Genomic DNA, 14,237 nt, shown 5'->3' with positions numbered 1-14,237 from the left:
CCATTCACCGATGCAGTTACTTATATTTGTGCCTTAAGGCGCGCTTACGATCGCCGCCGAGAAGATCTCCGCCCTGGAATTGTTGCACATAGATAGTATCATGGAATACGCAACATCCGTTAGCAGTATTGCCTCGGTCGCACTCCCGACGCGATACTATATCTATGACAACAGATTCGTCGTCGGCCAACTCGAATTCACGTAGATCGGCGAGAACGTCAAGAAACTTTCGAGTAATTACGCCGATCGAGGCTAATTCCCAACAATCAGAATGGCGAATAGACGATTTCGCGGGAATATGAAAACAGTGTCAACAACATACGCGCCCGTCACGATAACTTCTAATTGTTAAGTTGCCCCACAATAACTTCTAATTATCGAGTTATCCACTGACTTCCTGCCGTAAATGAATTTATGCGAGCTTGAAAACATAAAAACTTTGATATCTGCGGTGAATCACGACGCTTTGAGCAACAACTATACTTAAAAAAAAAAAAAAACGTTTAATTTTAAGATAATAAAATATTTTATGTCTACCTCTCTTTGTTAAATATTTTAAAAACGTTTTAGTTTTAAATATCTTAAATCTAAAAAAAACGCCTTTTATTAAATTAAAACATTTCAAGTATTTAAAAAAGGGAGACAGAAACAAAACATTTTAATATTTCAAAATTGAGCACTTCTTTTTCTAATGTGCGTGATGAAGCATTTGTGATTATATCAATTTTGATTAAAGAATTCAACAGCAATCTGCAATATATATTTTTATGTAATCAAGTATTATATTATACTCAAGTATTATATTATACATACGATACGTTTACTAATTAAAAGATTCCAATATGGCTGCTATCAATTTTGCTTTCACTTCACATTTCACACTCACTCGCGCGTATCTAAACGTACTTGAACGCTAAATATGTAAAAGTTTATACCTGTAATGAGCCCTCCTAAAACACACGATTAGAAAACACATCGATTACACCAAACGCTAAGCGTACAGTCGAAATGTGCTAAATGTTCGCGCGTGTTATACAGCAGTGATAGTCGTGAACAATAGATACTTCGCGAAGCGAAGTTGCATACCATTATCTTATCTCTTGTATCATTACGATACAATCGTATATGTAAAAAAAAAAGCCGCCTCGGCGACCGAATGGGTTTTTCGGCTGATCATTTATACGAACTCGATTAATCAATAGAACGAAAAGTGGGGAAGCAATATCATATTTATCTATAGAACCGACGTATCTCTTGTTATCATTATATCGTTCGTAACATTAATCTTCCTTGATACAAATATTTATATTAAAAACAAAAAAGATATAAATAACATCGACGCTATTTACGGGGGGGGGGGCATTTCTTTCGTTGCATATCCGTTATATACAGAATGTTTTAAAAATAGATGGCCAAACGTTAAGACCATTAATCTATTTACTTGTAAGAATGACAGAAAAGTCATATGAACATGGCCTGGAAATTCATGGAATTTGGATAACAACATATAAATATTGATAAATTTTTTTATCATTTGATAAAAGTCTTGCGCTCTCTCTCCTCCTCTTCATGTCAAGAATTTATATTTATTTGTATCTTTGTAATCTTTATGTTTTTTTATTTCATAAATGTGGAGTTTTAACAAATAATCTTATTAAATCAATTAATAATTCGTCATCTTTATTATATTTACTGACATTTTTATTTTTCTCGCAATTTCCAGATATCGTTTTTTTTCATATTTAATGTATTCGCATAGCTAATCAGCCTTGTTGACCTCTGTATAAATAATATTTTATTTTGAATATTTGGTTTCATTTTTAATTCTTTCATTGTGCGTTTGGCCATTCCGTATCATTGGTTTAAAACAAAAATTCCCAATTCCTATTCCTAATAATTAATATAATTCCTCTATACGCAGGAGGCCTTACGATGTCTTTATAAATAAAAATTCAAGGGATTTAAATCGAGAGAACGTGCAGGTTACAATGTAACTAGCTTTTATTTACCATCGAGCGACATTAATATAATTAATTATTAATTATTGAATTTTTACGAAACAAAAAATTGAGCAAATTGTTAATTTATTAAAGCTTAAAAAAAAGCGTTTTTGGACCTGCTTTCACATGTTCTTAGTTTGGTCCACTATTTCTGAAACGTCCTGTATATACATGTATATGTTTTCAACGTCATTCTCAGAAAATGGAAATTTAGATTGTGGCAGGCTGTCGGTTGATAGCGATAGGTTGATAGTACAGGCACAATGTTTTCAGTCGATTACGCCCACAGGTTTCCTCCCACTGTTTGACGCAATCCAAGTCGTTATCGCGCGCGAATGAAGATTCCCGCGGAACAATACTTTCCCCAAAGCAAAATAGCGTGACTCCGTTTATTTTTAACTCTTTGTCACCGGACCGTTATCGGCCATTCTGCGGTGGCAACGGAGCGGGCAATCAACAGCAGATCTTCCTGTACGAACACCGTGTCATGCGTGCGGAGCGTGACGACGTGCGTGACGTATGGCGACCACATGGGGGTGTATATCCTCCTCGTCGGAGCCATAAAGTCCAAAGCGATCGATACGCTCCGAAAGCGCACCCATAAAGCGCCTCGCGTACCCGCTGTCTTTTAGCCCGCGCGAATGTAAGCGATACGAAAGGGAAAAAATACGGTGGAAAAATAAAAGGGGAAAAAAAGAAAGAAAAGAGGAGAACGTCGTCAAGCGAGAGCGCGACGCGAGTATCGACGCGAGTATCAGCGGCGATAAATTTTCTCGACGTGCGCACGTTCCATTTCGCGTGCCGCGGATCGAAAACTCGACGACGCCGTTTGAATATTCGACGTGCGTACGTTTGCGGCCGGTCACGGGCGACACCCGTCGTCCGTCTGATTTATTCCCGCAAATTTCCCGCCGGAAATTCGGGGATTCGGATGATCGGAGGTATGCCACGCGCGACCGCGTGCGTGGGATACCTACGTCAAGTTTTGCCAAATCGCGAAACCCCGGGCGCGATAAGCGACAAATGACTAGACTGCGTTGCCGTCATTAGTTCCCGATGAGTCATCACTCATTTCGATCGAAATTAGCAAAACGTGACGCGGGCGAACGAGGCACGCGATACCGTCAAGTAGCGTCGGGTCGGGTCGCTATTAAGGAGGGCCGCCGCCGCCGCCATCGGAGGTAATGGTGAATGATTCAGAAGGGTAGGACTCTCGTAGGGTGCGTAGGGGTCGACGAAACAAACAGCAAAAATCAATAGCGCAGTAACCGAAACAACGCCGAGGCCTTCCGCCACCTTAATTTCTGCGCCCGTGTATTACTTCCGCCGACAGACGAAACGGCGAGGTACTCCGAGGATTGGATCGCGCTTTACCATCGAGCAGTTTACTCCCTAGACGCATCTCCACTGCTGCAGCTTAATTCCCTCGAGAGCCCGGGATAACAAAGAGCCGAGATTCTATCGCGAAATGCGCAGGCATGCGCGGCCCTGTTCCGTAGAAAATCCGTAGGTACTTATTGACATTGGCCCTTTTTCACGACAATCCAATTATTTTATCATACCGTGCTGGAGCTCCGGGGAGCCCGGAGAACTGGCACGAACTCAAGTTTCACTCGGCGCGCAAGTTCCGCAGAGAGGCTCTTACGAGAGATTTGTCACTTAGATTTCGTTAAAACGAGCACCGGCTCGAGTGAATTATGGTCGATTTTATTTCTTCACGCTTGGGGACCTCTCTTCTTCCGGCGGCGGCAAGGACCTCGTTCGCTTTATATTTAAACGAATTCTTTCTTTTAATATTCATTTTAAGGCAGAGAGCGAAACGAATGTGGAGCCACGTGCGGCGGTGCTGGCCGTCCCGAAGAGTTAATTACGCAAATACACGATGGACGACAGAAGAAAATACGCGATAAATGAAATCAAGTAGCAGAAACGCCCGCGGATGCACGGACAATTTGGCAATATGGCGACAGCGAACGGTCGCGTGACCATTTGTGGTTCACGCCCGACCCACGTAGAGGCTTGCCTTGATCGGCCGTTCCCTCAATGCTGATTTTACCCACGTGCTCGTAAATGCGTAGGCGTAAATAATGTCATTAAACCATAATGTAATCCACCTTTAGAATGAGCGCGCGTAACAAGAAAAAAAAAGAAAGAAGCGTGTATAATTAACGAGTCGTCCTCCAGCAAATGGGATATACGGTTTCTAGCGATGGAAACACGCGTAGAAAGTACTCGACTATCTCCTCGCGGGACGCCCACTTGAGCGAAGAGGTCTCGTGCAATATACCCCACGGTGTATCGACAGTGATTTTAACGCGCTCGTGTGTGCCGCGTTCGTCCGTAATCCGCGATAAATCTCTCTGTCGAGGCGCGCGCGTACAATAAATCATCTCTATCTGCTCTTCCGCAGATGGCCTTTTACGAGATGGGGGGGGAAAAAAAAGCAATCAAGATTAATTCCAATTCCCGAATGTTTCGACGAATATCGAGCGAATACGGAACGAGTGTACAATAAAACGCCGGCGCGGCGTCTCTCGGCGAGCCACGAAAGGAATAAGCCTTCGATTCGTTGCAGAAAAGTTTGAAAGAGGGAAGGCGATATAAACTGTCTGAAAAATGCAAGATTGTCATTTGCGAAAGAGGGTCACCGTGTTACATGCACGTCGCGTAATTGCAACATGCACCGTGCACGTGGCGGTCGGTTCGCGTTTACGTCGGTTTATCCGTCGGTTGCACGATCCTCCGCTGGTTCAGCACTTTACATTCCAACCGCAAGGTCGCACCACCATTCACAAACCGCTCGGGACGTTGTCGGGCAAATCTGCATCTGCATCTGCAGCCGCCGCACGGTGCACTCCCGCTGACTCCCGCGGAGCGTGCGTGCGTGCGTGCGTGCGTGCGTGGGCGACCGAGGGTGCGTTCAGCCTGAATGACTATTTATCTTCACAGATATGCGTATCGCTAACGCAACGATTAACATCAACATGCAGCTCGCGGAAAATCGAGCGTGAATAAATCGCTCGACGAGCGACAGTAATGAATGGCGAAAATATCAGAGATTAAGGGATGGCTCGTAAGCAGCACTGTGAGTGCAGGGGATTGTTAATGTTATACTATTACGTTAAACTCTTACGGGTATATCTACCTGTGGCGGGGTACACCGTCACTCGGAAGCGCCGGAGCAACTTTCGATCGCAAGACCGAAGTCTATCGTCGTGGAAGGGATTATGACGCACAATCGTTGCACTCGTCGTTATGTCACACACGCGTACGAGGTACGACGGTGAGCACGCGCGTGTCGCGTGTACAACCGCGTATGAACATTCGTGCGGAACAATCGGCCGGGCAGAGTCAAAGGACAAATTTCGCCTTCACAAAAACGACGACGAGGAGGAGGAGGAAGAGGAGGAGGAGACGGAGAGGGTAGCGGGCGAAGGGGTGGCGATGCGTCGCCGGCGCTGTTTTTCCGCGATGCGCGTGAATGGGAAAAGTGCAACGTGAATCGTCAGAGATGTACTGGCGGCGACGCGATATAAAAGGGACGCGAGAAGGCGTCGGGACGCCCGGCCTTCGCTGAGTCTGCGCCGTCACGACGACGTCCCTTTGTCCCCACGAATCCTCTCACCTAGCTCTTCCTCTCTCCTCCTCTCGCTCTTTCTCTCTTTCTCTCTCTTCTCTTCCTTGCAAGCGACGCTCGCAGTCTTTCTCACGTCGCGACGCCGACGTCCGCGTCGCTCTGTTGCTCTCTTTCGTACGAAGAGAGCTACGCCTCTTGCTCGAGATGAAAACGGTAGACCACCACCTCTCCGCGCCCGCCTCCGTGAGGCGCGTCGTCGCCCCGGAAAGGCTGCTGCCGGGTGCATTAATTGCCGGCTAGACGATCCTATCGGGACCGATTGTAGAACCAATCGCGGTGTTCGTCGAGTACAAAAGCAAAAGAAAGGCACGTAGTCTCGATGAATCCGGAACCCTCGACGCCACATTGATGGAAAACACAACGACGAATACGAAAAGTGCAACCGAGGCAAGTGAGAGAACAACGCTGGTCGCAGAGATAAAAAATGTAATCGTGCGTTATACATATAAAAATTTTGCATAACGCGCGTATTCTTTACGGAGCTATGCAAATTTTTTAGAATTTTGTCCGCAGCATTTCCATGAGAGAGAAAGAGAGATCGACAATCCTCGGCATTCGCGTGACCAAAGACATTAAAGTACTCGCGTAATTGCAACGTCGCTACGGAGAGGACACTCTACCCTTCTCACGACCTTTTTCTCCCTCGTCCGTTTCAACCCTGTACAATTCTCAAATTCAAAAGCAACCGCGTCATTTCTGCTGCAACTACAGTAATTTCTGTCCACGTTGAACAAAGGTAAATGAATTGTTAGTTGCTGCTACAGGAGATGAATGCACCGAGAAACGCAAAGCTGACGTAAACGGAAAATAAAGATAACACAAAGCACAATATCGGGAGCGAAAGAAAAAGAACAGTTGTTTGATCATACCGAAGTTGATTTGAACAATGAAGTTAAATTTTCAAGTAACAAGAAAATGGAGATGTATGTGTATAAATAGATTTCTTATAAATCAAATTTTATTAATAAAATAGATGAAATTATAAAATATTAATATTGGATTATTATTTTTATATTATATATAATTATTGTATATATAATAAACTATGCACGGATGTTGCATGCACGGCATAAATAAATTTTTAAGTGTTTTTTTCTCACGTGTAAACTCTGAGAAAAAACACTTAAAAATTTATTTGTGAAATATAAATTTATTTCACTGAAATAAATAGTTAAGTACGCGACGAGGTAAAATTTTATTCCCTGCATCAAATAACCAATTAATAAGAGAAATGAGATATATTTTACAGAGACGAGATACATTTTACAGAAATGTATACTTCGTCATCACACACATAGATAAAAGTTATGTTTAAATTGAAGAAATCGTTTCTCTAACTTAATTTTTTTTTAAGTTGAAATAAAAGTACCTTCGAGGAAAATGCTTTTATTTGATTTCAAAAAATAATGTTCTTTGTTTTTTTTAAGTAAATAAATTAATTGTTTAGTTTAATGTAAGAAGTAATTTTAATTGTTTTCAAAATATATTTCTTTCATTTAAAAAAAAAAAAGGTTTGCGTGTACAAATTTCTTTAACTCCAATAAAAGGAACCAAGAAATTCCTTGAAATCAAAGAAACTTTTTCTCTGGGTGCAATCAAATGTTTTTGCAACTAATAAATATCAAAAGAAAACGTCCCTACATTTGTTTTTGGATATTTCGATGTTTTTTTTCTTACTGCAGCATTATGATGCTGTTGTTGACGAAGATCACATAAGGAAATATCGATTTTGCGGTATGTCAATGAAACTGCAAGAATGTTTCACACGTTCTATTCAGCAACTTTGCCCAACGCGCCCTATCTGGCTGCAGATAGAAATCTTTCAACGCCTTAGTCCCGCGCGCATTGAATAAACGGTACGCGCGTGCAAGTCTCTCCTTGCAGAATAACACCGGCGTGTTATAACAATAAACCAGCCGCCGACGCGTAATACGACGGCAATAGCCAGCGGAGAATCTGGTGATTTATCACACTTGTCTCTTAGTTTCGTGTATCGCGCTACCATTCCGTGTCAATAGTTCCCGAGTTTGACGCGTCATAAATTACAGGGTTCTCGCCAGCGATAGGCGTGGTTGGTGTACGTGACGATACTTCTTGTCACAAATCGTGACAATCCCTCTTTATAAAGAGGTATCGCGACGGCAAATATTTCCGCGAAGTAATAAAAGAAACGTGCTTTTCGGCGAATCGCTTTTCATAGATAAGTAAAGCAAAATTTTTTTTCTTGACCGACTATTTAAATGGACTTTGACAGCACCAAAGCAGAGATAATTAGCAAAGTAACCGTAATGACGAAACCGTGGTTACAAGATTTACTTCGAAGCAAAATGTACACGGAAAGAATAATTTTGCCACATTCAGGGAAAAGTTTTCTTCGAATGAAAAAATATTCGTTCGAATCAAGAAAATTTGTGCTATACGGTTAAAAAAAAATTTCCTTAATTTCAAGAAATTTTTGGTTGTTCCTTTTATTATAATTAAAGAAATAATTTGATTGCATTTGGTGCAACGCAAATCTTTTTTTAAATAAAAGAAATATATTTTTAAAATCCGCAACTCAACTATTTCTTACATTTCTATCAATATTTTCTTTGAATTAAAAAGTTATTTGTTTAAAATAAACACATAATTTAAACAAATAATTTATTTAATTCTAAAAAGGATAAGAAAATCATTTTTTGAAATCAAATAAGTTTTTATTTTTCTAAAAGGTACTCTCACCTCAACTTAAAAAAACCCCCCCAGAAAGTAAAGAAATCATTTAATCAATTTTAACATAACTTATTTCTAAAAATTTAACCAGATATACAGATTGAAAAATAATTTTGTGGACCATGAAAATAATTATAAAGGAAGTTCAAGCATGATGAGCAATGCTGCCAAAAATTTTGGACATTCTAGCAACCAGTTTGAGCACCTCACACAATTGTTTTGATAGCAATCTAACAAAAATATTTTCAGATCTGTGCCCGGCTTAATTTTTAGATTCTTTAACAGAACCGTTCACGTTCCCCGTGTACATTGTGCAAGTTTTTCATATCGGAGAACAGTCATTGCATGTTTATTGAACGCGAACCGTCTATCGAACAGTTGACATACTTGCCGTGCGATTTCGTGCGTTCGATGCCGATTGCATTAGGAGCGATTGGCGAGAGAGATACGCCGTGTCCTTATAAGTGCTTATCAACCGGTCGTCTTGAAGTGCCCACTACCGTACACGGTTAAAACGTCCCAGATTCGCGTGCTATCCGTCTCACTCTTTGTACCTAACCGAGTCAAAATACTTTCAAACAGTAATCGATAGCGGGTAGCTACGATGCAATATTTCGGCCAAGCGGCAAACGGCCGCTTTGATACTGCGATCCATTTAGTCCAGACGCGCGCGCGCGCGTATCTATAACACACCGGGCTGTTAACCGCCCCATGTAACCGCCTCTATATAGCACGAGAGAATCCACCCTGGATACACCCATCCAATGTACTACTACGAAATAAGAGTAACGCGGTTAAGCTCACTGTGCTTGACCGTGATTCTCTGCGCGCGAGGAAAAATTTAATTAATGTCGGGCGAGCGTCTCGTGACGAGACCCAAGAATCTCACCGCAGTGATGAGACTCGCGAAATACATTTTTCAAAAGCGAGTACCGACAATTGTGAAGGTAAAAAAGAAGCGGTTAGACGGAAAATAGAGAGTGGCATTTATATTTATAAAATGTTTAATTGATGCTCCCGCGTATCAAATATTTCAATTCAAAAGCCGCATAAATTGCAAGTAATAGATTCCGTATGACGCAACAAACTATATAAGTGCAATAAATGTACGTTGAGAAAGATATTTAAAAAATCCGCGAGATATAAATTTATTTCATTGTTTAAATACGGCAAAATAAAATTGTATTTCTGTAGCAAATAAATCAGTTAATAAAAAAAAAATATGAAATATATTTCACGGAAATTCATATTTTGTCATCGCGCGAAAGGAACAATTTTATTGCAGCGCCCAAAAATTTAGCTAGATGCAGATCGGAAAATAATTTTCTGTTGAACGATTAAAATAATTGTTCACCGCCCAAGCATTGTAACGTTGCTCCAAACAATTCTGACATTCTAGTAACCAAGTTAAATACAATTACATACAATTTTCCAAATGGTTAAACATAATTTTTTTCGGATCTGTATTTCAGTAAAATTATTCTTTCCGCCGAGGATCTGACGTTATTAGAAAACTGACGTATTATGCATACGACTGTGTGCGCGTGCATGAAATTTAATCAGGAAAGAGGATCGAAGAGCAACGAATCCCGTGCCCCATTTCCATATTTAAATCGCCGTCTATCTCAAACACTCGGCGAGACGCGTCGAAACATCTTGTCACGCGGCAGCCGGGAAATCATATAAAGCGGCCCATTCTATCGGTTGTCAGTCGTCATTTTCCCCCCGTGCCTCTCGCAGCGATATTGCACGATGATAACCACATTGCGCTGCGCTGTGCCGCACCGCGGATTACGCGGAGGACGCAGACGGTGACGTGGAATTCCCTACGTGTCGGAGTAACGTCGTCGGTTCCGCGTCCCGCGCACAATTCGCATTTTTAGTTCTTCATGCATCGATTCTCGCAGCCCGCTTCCGTTTATCGACCGTCATTCGGCGGGATACCACGACGGATTTCGATCGGCACGCGCACGCTTTGTCCGTCGAACGCGGACACGCCGAAGGGTCATCGTCATACGCTTGGCTCCTCGCGACTACGAAGGGCCCTAGGAGAGTTTAAAAGTAGTCACAGGGAAGCTTTAGATTTAGACTCCATTCCGTGTGGTCTATACCGGCTAACTATAGAAACGCATAAGTGGATCATTTACGGAGTCCATAAAGAGAGAGAGAGAGAGAGAGAGAGAGAAAGACAGAGAGAGCGCGAGAGCACGTGGAGCTCCAATCTCCGGAGGACATTCGATCCTATTCCTCAGATATAAATAGCAATACCGAATGCGGGGAAACTTTTGCAAAATGAGAACGGGCTTCCCTTGAACTCTCGATTCGCTTCACGCGGCACGTTTAACTCGCGCAATTCTTTTCTTACGCGGCCTGACTGAGAGTCACTGAACAACTCCAAGGCGACGATTTCACGTATACACATACGCGCGAGATGCGCGACACGCGCCGTTTCACACGCGAACGATGCGATGATGCGGTAGTGACAGTAACGGCAGTGACGCTCCATCGTCGCGAGCGACAACCTTGGCCGAAATGTCGAACCTGTTTATCTGGTAATGCGATTTATACCGCGCCTGTCGTGCCAAAGCTTGTTAAGAATGTCCAATTTCTCGTTAAGTCGATCTTTTTCCACCCTGAAAACTGGCTTAGTCTGCTCATCGCCGGATAGTATTCTTGAACATCGGAATTACAGTAATTTTAGCCTTCGACGCTACATTAGTAATTCTTGCAGATCCTTTGTCTACTTATCGGCAAGTCTCGGAGATAAATTAAAGTTACATAGAGCTTTGAGCAGAGTTGAACCTTTCGCGACAGAGAAATTGATTTTCTGGACGTAGAAAGATGCGTACAAAATTCGTAGAACCGAAAACGAGGAAATTACGATTACATTCATTTATTACCGAGTGCGTGAAAAATGGAAAAAAGTTTGTTAATGTAAAAGTTTGTTAAGATCAAAAAATCTTAAAGAGAGACGACGATCAATAATGCTGCAATTGAAGCTATATATATATATATATATATTTATTCCGCAAATAGCGAAATTCAACCAAGTAGAGTGCAACACTTGATCGCGTGCGGCAGTGCGTAGTGGGATTAAAAGTCCAAAGTCCTCCTTGCAGTGGTCCAGGGAAATAAACTATTTTCGTCGTCAAAGTGAGAAAGAGAAAGAGAAAGAGAGAGAGAGAAAGAAAAACAGAGAAAAGAGAAGAGTGATCCTCCCTCCAGGCGATGACAACAAAAACATTGGCATTCTCTTTCGATATTTTTCCTACGCGTATGCATTGCATTAATGATTAGCGGTTTTGCATCATCGGATGCTAAACGGGGCCAATTAGTCGCGGCTAATGGGGCTGTTGGAAACTCGAAATCGAACTTTGGAACCGCCATGAAAACCTTGCTCACATCCGCTAAAGGTGATCCAGAGTCAATCGGCGCATAAATGTTGCTCAATGAAAGCAAAAAGAGTAGCGCGGCTACTCTCGTAGGATGCAATCAGCATTGAAGGACTGCGCAACGAAGAATCGTATGACTTTTAGATGCAATCTTACGTTGCGCGTTCTCAAAGCGTTCGTTTTAAGTAATCATAAACTGAACGTTGCTCTCTAAAGTAGTTTGGAGTAATAATAAAATAACTGGAGAAATTAAAGCGTAAAAAATTTAAGGCATCTAAAAAGTTCGCGGGAACAATTTGTCGGTAGCGAAGGGAGAGATATGTTTGACTTCAGGAAAATCTACGAGCGCCTTCAGGAAATATCACGAGAATAGATGTAGGAAAAAAAGCTTGTTACCGTTTAGTAAGGCTCGAGAGGGTAAGCGTCGTGGATGTCGAGAGCATAGCTTTAACATGTTCGTGCCAGATGTAAGAGAGGACACAAGAGGAGCGCGTCAGGATAGAACGTTCGCCGCCGCTTCTTGGAAACATAAATCTCTTTTCGGCCGTACGTTACGTTTTTCCGAGCCGTGACCGAGTCGATTTTTTTTTCGCCCGCAGATGAGGAAACGTATGGCTGTGCGACCGCAATCGCGCGTCAAAGAATACGAAAAACCGCCGAAGAGGCATTTAATCTTTAAGAGCGAGCAGCTTTCTCGCCGCAAACCCGAAATGAACGCGGAGAAACCGTCGCATCTCCACTTGAATAATTCCTTTGTCGTGAAAAATTCACATCCGCATAAACATCGTAAAATTAATTAAGCAACTCGAGCCGTAAATCGATAATATTTACAAGTGTCTGTCTACCCGTCAAGTATTAATCAAGATCTTCCTTATGCAGCAGAATAATCATAATTATAATTTATTTCTTTTTTTTCCCTTCCTTTTATACATAATAGCGGATACTGTTGAAATCACATATCTTTTCATTTTACGTAATTTCAACCTTGATAAGAATTGACGTCAAACGCGAAAGGGAGGTCTCACTCAAGTGAGACATTCGACGCAAACTGTTTGCACAGCTGATGAGGAGGTTGAGAATAAAACGCGTTGAAAGAGCACAATGACGTTAGAAAATTAATTACTTTATCGAATTCAGGAGGGATTCTTTTTTTCCCCCTCGCGTATGGAAAAACGCGCGTGAAAGTCCAATCCCCGCGACACCGCGGACGCAATAAATTTCTTGGAGACAATGGTCACGCCGGGTGCATCGCGTGCAACGGCGAATCTGTGTCAAATATCTTCCGACGTCCCGATCGCACGGAGGCAGAGAACCAATTATGTGCGGGATATATTTGGCGTGACCGCGCGGTCGACCTCGCGTCGTCGTAACGTTGTAATCGAATGCGCGCGATGTCTTTCTACGGACAAAGGCGAATCAAGTGTTGCGCGAGAGAGGCTCTTTCTTTTTTTAAGTAACGAGAAAGGCTATACCGCTCTCGAAAGCAGATCTTCGTGCTCGATAATTCTCTAAGTGAATTTACAAACATTTACAAAATTTCCCCAAACTGCGTGCCAAACTTGAAAGCTTTTTAAGAAGAACCCAGAATGTAGTATCACGAAAATTAAATTGCTAATCCGTTTAATAATTTCAATGTCCGCAAACATCTCTACTATTTCCCTTCTATTGTCCCGAAAAACTGAAAAATTTATTGCGAAAAATATTACCTCGACCAGGGTTTGAATCCCAAAAAATCCCAGCATTCCGTGCGGTTTTCACATATTCATTTTCACCAATGTAGATTAACTTTGAAATTTGATTCGATTTAATTTACCTTTTTTCATCTTTTCTAATTCTAAAAATTGGAAAAAGATTAAGAGTAAGTCAAACCGAGATCAATATTAATTCACATTGATGAAAATGAACATTAACCAATTTGACCACCGAGGCACTCGATAATATTTATCGCAATAACCAACGATGTGAAATGAACACATCATCGGTTATTGCGATAAACGTTACCAAGTGGCCATTCTCTCTCTTTTTCTTTGACAAGAAACGTTTTCGGACGGAGAAAGGAATAAGATCGGCAGTCGGCCACGTCGTTCGCGTCACGCGCGTGTTTGCTCGATTAGCATTTTGCGAGAGAGCAAGACGGTAGTTTCCACGCATGTCCCCGCGCGATACCGCTCACAATTGGGCGTGCGCGCGGACGCGAGATAAAGAGCTCGCGCGAGACACGGGTGAAGTTTCCGAAGTTCAGGGCGGACCGGTTCTGCAGCCCAGATGTATTAAATCACGAGCTTAGTAAAGTTAGACGGCTTCAAAAGCGAGATCCCCAGCAGGTCAATAGGATGCCTCAAGGTCACCACCTCTTTCGGGAACTCTTTCTGCCGCCGCGATCGCTGGAGGCGCCTATACTTGCGGGCCCGTGATTTTTCTCCCCGTTTAAAGTTTCGCGAACCGATCTCCTCGTCAGCCAGCGGAGAGAGCAACGGTCGTTTAGCATCTGCTTTT

At 42.3% G+C, this 14,237-nt stretch overlaps 1 protein-coding gene across 2 annotated transcripts in view; it reads right to left on the bottom strand.

The window, feature by feature from the left end:
• Nucleotides 1–14,237, bottom strand: part of LOC105197858 (IQ motif and SEC7 domain-containing protein 2) — a 55,569-nt gene that overhangs the window by 35,583 nt on the left and 5,749 nt on the right. Inside the window, exon 1 of one of the 2 annotated variants that reach the window (XM_026137437.2) lies at nt 5,146–6,978. The exons of the other annotated variant lie outside the window; for it this stretch is intronic. The gene's annotated coding sequence lies outside the window, so the exon portion shown is untranslated. Of the gene's footprint in view, nt 1–5,145; nt 6,979–14,237 lie in introns of those variants that run through there. 2 annotated transcript variants of the gene reach the window in all.

The sequence above is a fragment of the Solenopsis invicta genome, chromosome 10 (genome assembly GCF_016802725.1).
Source record: "Solenopsis invicta isolate M01_SB chromosome 10, UNIL_Sinv_3.0, whole genome shotgun sequence".
Lineage (NCBI taxonomy): Eukaryota > Metazoa > Arthropoda > Insecta > Hymenoptera > Formicidae > Solenopsis > Solenopsis invicta.
This window is presented reverse-complemented; position numbering and strand designations above follow the sequence as displayed.